The 14,051-nt window shown below is 44.8% G+C and overlaps 1 pseudogene; it reads right to left on the bottom strand.

The window, feature by feature from the left end:
- Nucleotides 1-12,496: 12,496 nt before the first annotated feature.
- On the bottom strand, nt 12,497-14,030 carry LOC147978188 (AP2/ERF and B3 domain-containing protein Os01g0141000-like; annotated as a pseudogene).
- Between the last annotated feature and the right edge of the window lie 21 nt (nt 14,031-14,051).

The raw sequence follows: 14,051 nt of genomic DNA, 5'->3' as shown, positions 1-14,051 counted from the left end.
CCTAAATCGCGGTATGAGGGGAGACTGACTGGAAAAGGCACTCTTGGAAGAGACTCAATAATATGCAGGGACGGATATTCTTGGTCTCAAGCAAACTACACAGTTCTACAGAACTCTACCTTGGTGACCCCGTATGTCGATGAACACAAGAACAGTCTGCGCTCCAAACACCCGGAGCAGTGCGATGACTGGATTACATGTGAACACATCAGGACTTCCAGCAGTTGGTTGGAAACACGTCTCAGAGGTGACAACACTGTTTGTGATGAGTTGTACTTGTCGTCCAGGGGACCATCTTTGACTGTATTGACTTACAAAGGATACGAGATAAATGGGAATACATTTTACACGATCGCCCAAGATCAAAAGAGCACCAACCAAAACAGCGGTGTCCGCTTTGATGCAGCAACCGAGAGCAGAAAGGACACATATTATGGTTACATAGTGGACATATGGGAACTTGACTACGGACCTAATTTTAAGGTCCCTTTGTTTAAGTGCAAATGGGTCAATCTGTTAGGCGGCGGGGTACAGGTAGACCCACAGTACAGAATGACAACAGTGGATCTGAAAAATCTTGGGTACACTGACGAACCGTTCGTCCTAGCCAATGATGTGGCACAGGTTATCTATGTGAAGGACATGTCTACCAAACCGAGAAAAAGAAAAGATAAGGAAGCGAATACATCATATGATGAGCCAAAGTGCCACATAGTTCTTTCAGGAAAAAGGGACATCCTGGGAGTGGACGGCAAGACAGACATGTCTGAAGATTATGAAAAGTTTCATGAAATTCCTCCCTTCAATGTCAATGCTGACCCAAGCATCCTGATAAACAATGAAGATTATCCATGGTTACGGCGCAATAAGCAAATGACACAAGCGAAGAAAAAGTGAAGACTTTCTCCCGCAACTATTATGATGATACCATGCCAACTTTGTAACACACGAACATGCTACCATTGTCCGTTTTGTACATGCACATGCTATGTGGGTGAAATTATGATACCATGCCAACTTTCAACTTTTTCAGAGTTCATTTGAAATGCTTTCATGTCTTATGGTTCGGCCCTCGTAATACCATGACCATTAGTCCCTGGCCCATGCCAACTTTCAACTTTCAACTTTCTAAAACTAATGGCACTAACAGAAAGTTTATAATTTTGCTCCTCGCCCCTGACCCATGACCATTAGTCCCGGTTTGTGCCACAAACCGGGACTAAAGGGTTGGTCCTCGTTGCGGGCAGAGTTTAGTCCCACCTCGCCAACCGAAGGGGGCTCACACCGGTTTATAAGCCCTTCCCTCTCTGCCTTGTTGAGCTCCTCTCAAAGTGAAAATAGATGCCCTAATAGAGAAAAGTTTAACCTAAATTCATAGTAAATTTCTCTGAAATTCATAGAAATTTACTAGGAATTTAGGTTGAATTTTCTCTATAAGCGCATCTATTCTCATTTTTTAGTAAGTTAATCACAAACTTGTGATTCAAACAATTTTCAAAGAATTCAAATTAAAAGCAAAAAGTTTATAATGGCACTAACATAAAGTTTATAATTTTTCTAAAACTAAAAGCAAAAAGAATAAAAAAATAAATCAAAAAACAAAAGAAAATAAATAATGCAGAAAAGAAAACAAAAAACTGGAAAAAAAATAGCAACAAGAAGTATTTTGTTGTAAGTAGAAACAAAATAAAATAAATAAAGCAACAGAAAGTTTATGATTTTGTTGACCTAAAAGCAAAAAGAATTAAAAAATAAAGCAAAAAACAAAAGAAAATAAATAATACAGAAAACAAAACAAAAAAACAGGAAAAAAAATAAAAATAGCAACAATAAGTATTTTGTTGTAAGTAGAAACAAAATAAAATAAATAAAGCAACAAAGAAAACAAAAAAAGTGTTTTCAAATTTGAAAACTAATGGCACTAACAGAAAGTTTATCATTTTTATAAAACTAAAAGCAAAAAGAATTAAAAAATAAAGCAAAAAACAAAAGAAAATAAATAATGCAGAAAACAAAACAAAAAACTGGAAAAAAAAATTAAATATAGCAACAATAAGTATTTTGTTGTAAGTAGAAACAAAAAAAAATCAAAAAAAGTGCCACCTACTGGGCACCTACGGCCTGAATACGACTAGAAACCCTACCATGGGCCAGGATTCAGGCCCGCGGGAGGCCCAGTAGGCCCACAGGCACAGATTGCACGGTTAGGCCCGAAAGCCTACTTTAGAGAGGAGCTCGAGAGGGAAGGCGCACCACACCTTATAACCAGGTGCGGCTCCCTCTCAACTAGCGAGTTGGGACTAAACATTTAGGCACGGGGCAGCACAAGGCCTTTGGTCCCGGTTGGTGGCACCAACCGGGACTAAAGGGGGCATTGGTCACGGTTCGTGGCACCAACCGTGACCAATGCCCCCCTTTAGTCCCGGTTGGTGCTACCAACCGGGACCAAAGTCATTGGTCACGGTTTGTGCCACGAACTATGACCAATGCCTTAGATATATAAGCAACACTTAGGAAATTTTCACCATTTCCCTCGCCAGTTGCCTCGACGCCGCCAAGCTGCCCCGACGCCGTCCGCCGCCCCTGCCGTCGCCCGTGCCTCGCTATCGCGTCTCCGTCGCCGTCGCCGAGCCCGCGCGCCCCTGCCCTCGCCCCCGAGCGGGCCTCCGCCGTCCCCAAGCCTAGCTTCTTCCTCGTCACCGACGCCACCTCGCGGTGAGCGCCGCCCCGTTCCCCTGCTCCTCCCCCTGTACCGGCTGCCGTCGCCGTCGCGCGCTGCCATCGCGCCGCCGCCCCTGCCCTTCGCTGCCGCCGTGCGCCGCCCCTGCCTTGCGCGGCCGCCGCGCGCCGCCCCTGCCCTTCGCTGCCGCCGCACGCCGCCCCGCCGCGCGCCGCCCCTACCCTTCGCTGCCGCCGCGCGCTTCCCCCTGCCTTGCGCGGCCGCCGCGCGCCGCCCCTGCCCTTCATTTTTTTAAGTTTAATTTTTTTGTTCATATATATATATATATATAACTAGCAAAAGGGCCCGTGCGTTGCAACGGGAGACAAAAATCATAAACTTCAATGAGCATGACAACATTTTGCTGCATCACCGATAACATTTTGGCGACCATTTTGTTCAATTTCATTAATAATTCGTAATAAACAAAATTTTAAAAATAATGAATATTTTTTGATTTCCCAAACATTTGTTTTAAAAATTGCAAACATGTTTTGAATATGCGACACAATCATTTTATGCTTTATTCAAAAATTTACTTAAAAGTTCTTTTTAAAATTTTTGGAGGTTTTTTTAAGTACCAAATTATTTAAAGGAGAAAAAACAATAATGAAAAAAAAATAAAAAAACGAAATTTAAAACGGACCACCCGCACATGGGCCGGCCCTAATTGGAGCGATGTGTCTTCTCGCTGCATGCAGAGCGCAGTATAGGAGATCACTACTGCGTGGGATGGCCCAGGCAGGGGATTCCCAGTGTGAAATGTTTTTTGTCAACTTATAGATTGCATTGGTGGGTAATATTTTATAAGTTTGGAAGCAATTGATGACTTTAATAATAATTATTATTATTATAGCGCATATGCCGTGCATTGCAAGAAGATCAAATAAAAGATAGCATGTTCATCAAAACATCACGATAGCGTTCACATGCTGCCAGCTGGTAGCTACAAGAAGGTCCATGTCCATATCTAGAAGAAATGTATAATCATGAAACGACCTTGCAATGACATGCGTCCGACCTGTAGCATCGCCAGTCATCCTTGCAACTTCCACGTGGTCGCCTTTGCAGTGTTTTTCATCCAACTGGTAGGACAAACGACCATCCTTCCAACGTCTATGTAATAATTTTGCAGCACTTTGGTCCGAATTGCCAATAGAAAAAAGGACAGCGGAGACTGATGTTACATTGACATGTTTCTAGCTAGACGCAGTGGGCACTCGGCCTTACAGCGATGCATGCCGCTTGCAGTGTAGTGTTTGCCGTCTGAAGCAGCGAAACTTGAGCGAAGTTGCACGTAGATCAAGCAGGTATGTTTTCAAAAAAATATATAGCAGGAAAAATGCCGAGAAATGAAAAGATTTACGTTTGCAGCTTCAAACCAAATGCTTGCAGTACTTAAAGAAGGACGTGCATGCGCGTGCATGAAAAAAGGAGCTACCCCGAGGGTTGCAATCATTACCAGGGTTAGTTTTTTTTAGACAAATAACCTGGGTTTTTTTGGGAAAGACAAAGGACCTGAATGAGCTGGTTCGGGGCGTGGAGACCAGAGTACATCCCCACGCTGCTGATTTTTGGATCGTAATCCAATGAAGCTTGGGAGGAGGCCCATCAGCATATATCAGCCCAATATATGGCTAGCGTGCGAAGTTGGAGGTACTCTACGACGTAGCGCAAAGCAGCGATTGAGTTGTTTTTTTAGCAGAATTAGTACCACCTCGCGTATATGTTTTAAATTTAAATTGAAAACGTAAATTCACAAGAAGAAAGCGTATTGTGACGGTGAACCCACGGAGTCAAACCGTGCTTTATTATTAGGGATAGATGTATATGTGTATGTACGTATGTGGCTATGTGTATGTATATGTTCATAGAAAATTTTGTATAATGTATATGTGTATGTATAATGTATATGTTCATAGAAAATTTTGTATAATGTATATGTGTATGTATAATGTATATGTGTATGTATAATGTTCATATACAATGTATAATGTATATGTGTATGTATATGTGTATGTTAGTTTAATTTTTTTGTTCATAGAATTTTTTTTCATATATATAGAAAGTTTTTTGTTCATATATAGAAAGTTAGAAGAAAATTTAGAATATGCTAAAATTTATAAGAAAAAGAAGGATAGGAAAGAAGAAAATAAGAAGAGGAAAGAAAGAAGAAGAGGAGAGGAAAAGAAGAGGAAAAATAAATAAGAAGAAGAAAAAAGAAGGAAAAGAAGAGGAGAAGAAGAAAGGAATAGTGGAGACGAAGAGAAAATAGAATATTCTATTTTCTCTTCTTCTCCACTATTCCTTTCTTCTTCTCCTCTTTTTTTCTTTTTTTTCTTCGATCTTCTCCTCTAGCTATTCCTTTCTTCGAGGGTTCTATAGGGTCGAGGGATCGAGGGTCGAGGGTTCCAGGGTCGTCTAGGGGTCGAGGATTCCAGGGTCGTCGAGGGTTCGAGGGGTCGAGAGAGGTTTCCTAGTGTCAAAGTATTGAAGAAATCCATGGCTTCATCATTAGCCGGAAGTAACCAGGGCATGACGAAGTCCTCCAAAGTTATTTTGGAATGGTGTCCCGGATAGGATAATTTGCCTTTTTGTATGAATTTCAGCAAAGGCCTTCCAAATAACGATATTTGGAAGGTTCTTGCTGAACTTTGTACCAAAAAGTGAATTATCTTATCTGGGACTCCGTTCCAAAATAACTTTGGAGAGCTTCGTACCATCATGCATCCGTTACTTTCGCCTAATGATGAAGACATGGTTTTGTTGAATCCTTTGACACTAGGCAACCTCCCGACCCCTTGGCGATCCTCTCGAACATGAGAGGAAGAAGAGGATAAAAAAAGAAGAGGAAGAAGAAAAAAAAGAGGAGAAGATAGAATAGAGGAGAAGATAGAATAGAGGAGATCTTCTCCTCTATTCTTTCTTCTCCTCTTTTTTTTCTTCTTCCTCTTTTTTTATCGGGAACGAGGGTCGTCGAGGGTCGCCGAGCGGTAGAGGAGAAACCCTAAATAGAAAGTATCGTCGGTGTGAGATACATGTACCGTCGGTGTCGGACACTACATCCACGTCCCACAAGTGGCGCGGTGACCCTCGACGACCCTCGTTCCCGATAAAAAAAAGAGGAAGAAGAAGAAAAAAAGAGGAGAAGAAAGAATAGAGGAGTTCTTACTCCTCTATTCTTTCTTCTCCATCTTCTTTTTTTATCCTTGAAGCGTTGTCGAGGCCACCCCAAACCCTAGAGAAGCAGCGTCGAGGCCACCCCAAACCCTAGAGAAGTAGCGTCGAGGCCACTAATTAATATTAGTTCTACGTTTTTGCCACTAATATATCCATCTGTCATGTTTGAATAATAATTGCCATGTTGTCAATATTTGTAGAAACTATGGACACCGCCCGAGACGAAGTACAAGAAGAGTTGTTGGGGGACATAATCGCACGAGGAAGTGGTGCCATCTGCTCGTTGTTTCTCAACGAGACCGATGGTCTGGGAGCAGATGGTTATGATGGCTCCGGTGACCTAATGCCGGTGCAAAAAGGAGACCGTGAGGACGGCTCCGGTGACCCAATGCCGGTGCAACAAGGAGACTGTGATGACGTCTCCGGTGACCGAACCGAGTCCGGCCAGGTATATATATTAGTTAAGCTTCAGCTGACTAGCTAATTGATGCATTCATTGTTTTGGTATGTACACATATTAATTAAGTCTTTGTTCTTTTTTCTAGCCCTCCGGATCGAGCACAACTTCGGTAAAGAGACAAGGCCCGAAGAAAAAGTTGAGCTCGGATGAAAAGTTTGAGATCATAGCAATCGCGCCCGACGGCCAACCGATTGAACCCCTCCGGACAAAGAGCGCATTTGTTGCTCGGTGCGGGGTTTTGGTTAGGGACAAGATCCCGTTCAGCATCCAGCAATGGTTTAAGCCGGCTACAGAAGACCCTGAGGTGTCTTATGTCAATGATATGCAGAAAAATAATCTTTGGACTGAGCTGAAGTCAAATTTCACCCTACCGCCAGAGGATAATCCAGAGAAGCCAGTTAAAGAGCAATTAATCAAGTCGTTTGCTCTTAAGAGGATGGCAGAACTATTCAGGAGGTGGAAGAAAGAGCTGAATAAGTTTGTCGAAAATAATGAGACACCAGAATTCAAGGGCAGATATGAGAAGATCAGAGATCACTGGCCCGCATTTGTGGCCCACAAGACATCGGAAAAGAGTAAGAAGATGTCGGCGACAAACAAGCAAAATGCTGCGAAGCAGAAGCATCACCATCGCACGGGGTCAGGTGGCTACCTCGTAGCCCGGCCTAAGTGGGCCAAGACTGAGAATGATCTGGTTGATAAAGGGATCGAACCAGAGACAATTAACTGGCCAGATCGTTGCCGGACTTGGTTCTTCGGGGCTGGCGGAACCTTGGACCCTGTAACAGGGAAGTGCATCTGGACGAACGATCAAATGGACATACCAGTCAGGAAGCTTCAGCACTATATCGAAGCAGCGCAGCAAGGGACGTTTTTTCCAGACAGAGAGAACGACGAGCTCACAATGGCCCTCGGGAATCCTGAGCACCCTGGACGGACACGAGGCACGCCAGGCTCCATTCCGTGGAAGGTTGGGTTTCCGGACGCAGGCGGTTACAAATCCCATGAGTGGAGGAAAAAAGTGCAGCAGACCCAAATGCAGGCGCTGCAAGTAAGGGTACAAGCGATAGAGGAACGAGAAGCAAATCGCAGCAAACGTACTGCCGAAGCTTCCCCCTAAGCTACCCCGCCATCTCAGCGGAGAAGCAGCGTGGCTTCCACCGAGCTGCTTCAGCCGGAGCATGCCTTGACGGCTCCTGCCAGCTATCCCGTGGATGCTATCACGGAGTCTCAAAATTGCCACCTTATGACGCAATGGATGAATTTGAAGGTCAAGGCGGCTGTTGGCTCTGTTTATCCTACTGAACCCGGCGCAACTTTTCACTGCCGGCCGATTCTAGAAAGATATGCTAGGGTGATGGTGGATGAAATAACGGAGGGATTTGAGGACCACCAGCTTGACCACCCTACCGGTGAAGGGGAGACTAGGCTGGGGTCTGCTCTGAAGACTCCATGCCTATGGCGGAAGGAGCTCATCAACCTTCCGAACTGGACGCCTCCGCCTCCTCCTCCTCCTCCAGCAAGTCAGGGCACTCCGCCTCCTCCACCGCCTCCTCCTCCGGCGAGTCAGGGCACTCCTCCTCCTCCACTGCCTCCTCCTCCGGCGAGTGACGATCAGGGCACTCGACCGGCTCCTTCTCCAGCGCGTGGCGGCACTCCGCCTGCGCCGATGCGCCCAAGCAGCCAGCCTCCTCCTTCTCTGCCTCGTCAGCAAGGGCGAAAGAGACCTGCCGCCGCTCCGGCTGCTCCGGCGCGTCGTAGTCCTTCTCCTCCGCCTCGTAAGCAAGTAAAGAAGACAACCGCTCCATCTGCTCGGCCGGCGTCTAGCAGTACAGCCAGAGGCGGGAGGACATACAGATTCGGTCCTTCTCTGAAGACTCCAGAGAAGTTACCATACGAGAGGACCCCGGAGGAGAACGCCGAGATCGCACGAACCGAAGTGGATGACTGGTTTCAAGGGTTGAAAGCAAAGAGACATCCACTTCCGGAGGAGAAGGTAGATCCGGTGAAAGCGAAGCGCACTCTGGCTGCCCTGACAAAACCACCCAAGTCTCCGCCGAAAGGAAACTATGAGCGCATTATTGGAAAGGAATTTGCCGAAGCGGAGCGGTCGGGAAGTACTGTCAGTGATCAAAGGCTGAAAGAACGACGAGCTGGGAAACAAATTGCCCAGCTCGGCGAACAAGCGAAGCAATCATGCCCCCCGCTCAAGGTGCCTAGCCACAACATCGCTAATGATCCGAGAATGGTGCCCGGTTATAGCAATCTTGCAGATTACCTGCCCGACGATGTACATTATGAACCCATGGAGGTGCAGATACAAAGATACGAGTACGGGATGCCTCTCGTCAAAGATGAAAGATCTCTATCAACGATGATGCGAAGATTGCATGATTGGTACTTGAAAATCTGTAGAGACTCTGGGGGGAGGAGTACTTTGTATGTGAAAGTTAAAAAGGAGCATGACCTCGTTGGAATTGAACTGTTGCCTGTTCCATTTGAGGAGTTCTATCAGTTTTTCAATCAATTGGCCCTCGATAAAACAACGGTCGCCTGCTACTGTCTGTAAGTAGTACTACTTCTGTCATTAAGTCTCTCTATATAGCTCAGCTCTTTCATTGCATGTATTTATAATCATCCTCACTATATTATGCAGATTGAAGATCGCCGAATTGAAGAAAAGACAAGTCGGTGATATTGGGTTCATTAACACATATCTCATAGATGCAACTCAGGTTAAATTTCATGCCGTAGCTACCGAGGCCAACTTGCTACGATCGTTGGTAATAAATGAAAACAAAGATATAATACTCTTTCCTTACAACTTCAAGTGAGTGTTACTGTCTTGTGCGTATTCGGTTTCCGTTATATATTAGTCAAGGTTATAGTAATGTAATTGATGAGTTATGCATGCGTGTGCAGTTTTCACTATATTCTCCTAGAGATTAAGCTTGAGCAGGGACTAGTAACCATCTTAGACTCAAGACGAAAAGATCCCCAGGACTATGCAGACATGACTCAAATACTCGAGAAGTAAGTTAAATCGATCATTATCCACCATATCAGCAACTTTGTTCATTTCCTAATATATCAAGTAATTGTTTTTTTTTGTCCGGCAGGGTTTGGAGAAAATTCACCAGAAAAGCTCTGGGACTGTCGAAGGAGCTGCAATTTAGACACCCGAAAGTAAGTACTATAGTAGCATGTTTCGCGCATCTACTAGTCATTCAAGCGCTAGTTTCATCAATACCATTTGGCATTCTTGCTTATCAGTTTGATTGACCTCTATTTCTTGTAAAGTGGTTGTGGCAAGATCAAGGGAATGATTTCTGTGGATACTACGTTTGCGAGTCCATCCGCCACACGACCTGTGAGCGGGGCTACACTGACGAACAATATAAAGTACGTAAATAACAACATTCACAATTTTATTTTATTACCATCATTTGTGTTGAGTTTCATTCATTCATATATATATATGTATTGACCCTCTTCTTTAAATTAGATGTTTCGGAAGCGGGATGAACTCCTAGCACCATCTCGCATGCGAGCAATTCAAGAGGAATTGGCGGCATTCTTTCTTAACCATGTGATCCCTGAAGACGGAGAATACTATGTGGACCCTGAGTCCGTATGATTATATTTGTAAGAGATAATTATTGTATATATGTAGCCGGTAGTGTCGGATAGATATACGAGAACTTGTTGTTCGACCAATCTCTCGGAGAAGGAGAGGTGGTCGATATCACTTCTCTCTGTATGCATATATGTTCATGACGATCTTCTGTTTCCTTCGTTTGCTTACTAGCTAGCTAGCGTGTCTAGTCCTCTCTATACGTATGTATAGTACGTAGCGTCGACCAAGCACGGACATAAGAGAGGACACTTCTCTCTATTAATTATAGCTAGCTAACACAATATATGAAACACCTAAATTAACCTCCCCAAAACCCCCAAACCCCCCCCCCCTTCAAAAAAAACAAAAACCCCAACCACAGAAATGCTGACGCGTGGATGCTTATTGGTCCCGGTTGGTGCCACCAACCGGGACCAAAGGGTCTCCTGCCTGGGCTCCGCGCACAGGCCACGTGGAGGCCCATCTGTCCCGGTTCTGGATTGAACCGGGACTAAAGGGACAGGCAATTAGTACCGGCCCTTTAGTCCCGGTTCCAGAACCAGGACAAAAGGCCCTTACGAACCGGGACAACAGGCCCTTTTTCTACCAGTGGTTGAAATCTGTGCGTGCATCTATGAAAAATAAGAAAAATACATTTAGTCAACAAAGTAAGTTAATTGCTAAGGCAAAGAATGCCAATGTTTATTCAGAAACAGAACTTTCATATATTGATGTGAAACACTTTAATTTAATATTTCACTGAGACTTAAGAAATAAGTACATTGGAGTAACTGATATAGATAGGACACTACCCCTTTTTCACGTGAAACTATAGGTCAGAATATAGTGCATATGATTATTGGTTTACTCAAAGCTAAATAGTTACAAGAATCTGATCACCCAACTACTGAGTTGAGCATAAGAGGTCCTCTTGGCTTATGGAGTAGCAAATATATATAGTTCATCCTTGAAAATCCTTCTGCATCCTAGAAAGGGATAGTGCCCATTTTGTTCTAGTTTCTTCCAGAGAATGCTATTTGTATGAAGATCATTTACAGACAATCATTAGTTCACATAATATCTTTTAAAGCATATATATACCTCTTGGATTCTGGTTATGTATTACTTCTTATGAAACATGAGATCACAAATGGAGAATTTAGCTATGCGAGTCACTAATCAACTCAACTATAACACTATCCAAGACCAGCAAGCAATTCAAATCTAATACATCACTTTCTTATTTCTATCCATGCAAACCAAGATAGTTTTATATCTTTTCCTCTTCAAGCAAATCTCCCATATATCATTTTAACGTGGTCATCAATATACTTTTCCGTAGTGGTATATATGCCGTCCACAACTAAAACAAATCTGTTAAAAAAACTATATGGTTGGATTGTTAGATAACTCAAAGCTCACAAACAAAAATAGAAACTAACATAAACCTAAGTGATCCTTGGAATATAGCATGTTCATAAGTAGGTTGGTAAATCTCCTAATCATCTTGAAAAAGTGCAGTAGTTAGATGCGACATAATAATTTCAACAACAAGTTTTTTTGTGGGGAAATTTCAACAACAAATTGATAGACTATGAATGAAGCTAGCAAGATCTTAAACAATAGTATCGTGAACACTGCACAAAAGAATTGATGTATATTCATCATTGTATTCATGATGATGAACATCAATTATTATTTTTGTGGGGAGATGATAAACAGCAATTGATAGATACATATAAGTTAACTAGTAGAAGGTACATGCTATGCACCTGGTGCCTTATAATTAAACTGTTGGATTTTCAAAATTGACTATCAGGCTGCAGCTGTTGTAAAGGCTTGTTGCTATGTTTGGGTTTGAGCGTTTTGACATGTAAATACTCGTTGATGGAATATTTAATTCTCCACTGCAGCAAACTGCTAGGGTGCAGGCGAGCAGCGCGTCCGTGACAAGTCTAGAAAGATCTAGATTGGCGGTGTTTTGGCATGTACCCGTACAACGCGAATTGAAGAAACATCAGCCGCTGGATCAATTGAGTTTGGTATTGATAGACAGTGGAGATCCACCCTGTGTAACAAAATCAACGGTTAACGGCTTTGCTTGTACAACTCGGTGGAGGGGTACTCCACGTTCAAAAATTGATCTAGTATAGTAGTAGAGATGCACTCCTTTTGGGTATATGAAATGCAAAGTCTAAGAATGATAAAGCTGAAGCAAACAACGGGTGAGCCATGTATATTTTCAATTATAGCCAATAGAGATCCACACAAGATGACTTCTCGAATTTATGATAAACTCAAGCAGGATAAAGCAATATATGCCCAAAATGGGTGCAATTGAAGATGGCAATGACTAAGCTATGCATACAACTGAACTAATGAATCGATTGTAACACAATCCAAGGCCAGCAAGCAATTCAGCGCCCAATTTTTTTTCCCTGCATGCATGTTGCAAAAAACCGGTTTAGTAAACATTTCTAACTGCTTGCTTATATAGTGGCTCAGCAGATATCAATTGGTGTAGCAAAATCAATATTGCCAATATATTAAGCAGTGAACAAATTTTCATTGGAACATACAAACACATCTCTTGATGAGATGGCAGAATGGAACTTTTTGATGTGCCAAAATGATAGTACATACATAGATGTGCAACAAACATCGTCGGGTTATTATGACCTCTCTAGCTAGAATTCCTACTTGTGCACACACACATAATTACATATTACAACTCATTTTGCAATCCGACTTGAAATTGAGTTCTACAGAGAATTTATCTAATTCATGAACAGGATCAACATATATCATTTAACAACAAGAAGAAAAGGGAGGAAAAGTATAAACATATAGGTGTATGTGCAGATGCTATAAGACGAAGGAACCTAGGCAGGAGAGTGCCGACCGTGTGTCACGCATTGCCTCTGGAATAACTCCGGCGGGCCTTGCTCCGCCGTCGCCGCTCGCCCCCTCTTTACTCCGGCGATGTCGACACCGAACAGCCTAACGACGCGTATTTGTTCTCCTTTGGCAGTCTCCACCACCGGCAGCGGCGACGCAGATTTGCCGCCGTCTACGGTCGTGTTCTTCTTGCAGTCGATGAAGAACTGCTTCTCCTGCCCGTACGCGGAGCACGAGAACATGATGGAGTCGCCGGCAGCGAGGTCCTTCTCACGGACGAAGCGACTCCAGCCCTTTGTGAGCACGTAGCTCTGGCTGCTGTTCCAATACGAGTACCGGAACCTCCACACCTTCCCCTCACCGTCCTCAAAGTTGAGCAGCACGCCGTTGCCGGTGGTGGTCGTCGTCTCCGGGGTGCGCTTCAGGGGGAAGTGCTTCTCGGCGTGTTGCTTCGGTACCACGAGCCGATTGAGCTTGCCGACATCGCTTGGGGTCACGGCCTTCTCGAAGAGGGGCTCCCGCGCCCACGACGGCGTCGGCTGCGCGCGGACCCCCATGCCGCGGCCGCGTCTCAGACCCTGGCGGAGCTCGTCAGCGTAGGTGTGCTTCCGGAGCATGTCGACGATCTCGGCCTTGGAGTGCGCTGCCAGGAAGGCGAGCTCCGCCTCCGCGGCCGCGCACGGGAAGTTGGTGGCGGCATCGCGGCCGCGGTACCTGAGCGCGGCTACGTCGTAGGCGCGCGCCGCCAAGTCCTGGTCCGGGAACGTGCCGAGCCAGACGCGAGCTTGGCGCTCGTAGATCTGGGCGCCCCACCGCCCGTTGGGCTGCGGCACCACGCCCTTGAACCGCGACGACGCCAACTGTGCCGATGTCGACCGCGAGGTCACGGACTCGTCGGCGATGACGACTGGCAGGCTCAGAGCCATCGGCGATCTTCCGGCGGCGCCTGACTCCGTCGTGGCCGTGGACGCGCTGGAAGAGTACTGGGAGGAGTGCTCCACCGTGGAGCTCAGGATTTCCACCCCCATGGCTGCTTGCTTTTCTTTGGTTTCTTGGCGTGTGTTCTTGGAGTTGTGTGTTTATACAGGTTAAGATGAGTGCTGTTCTAGCTAGGGCTGGACGACGATGAAGGTGGTTGTTGTGGGGTGTGTACACATGTGTTGGTGTATATAGTACAT

Source organism: Triticum urartu, chromosome 3A (genome assembly GCF_056163025.1).
Source record: "Triticum urartu cultivar PI428250 chromosome 3A, HENAU_Tu73, whole genome shotgun sequence".
Classification (NCBI taxonomy): Eukaryota; Viridiplantae; Streptophyta; class Magnoliopsida; order Poales; family Poaceae; genus Triticum; species Triticum urartu.
Note: the sequence above shows the minus strand (reverse complement) of the source record. Positions and strands in the feature narration are given on the sequence as shown.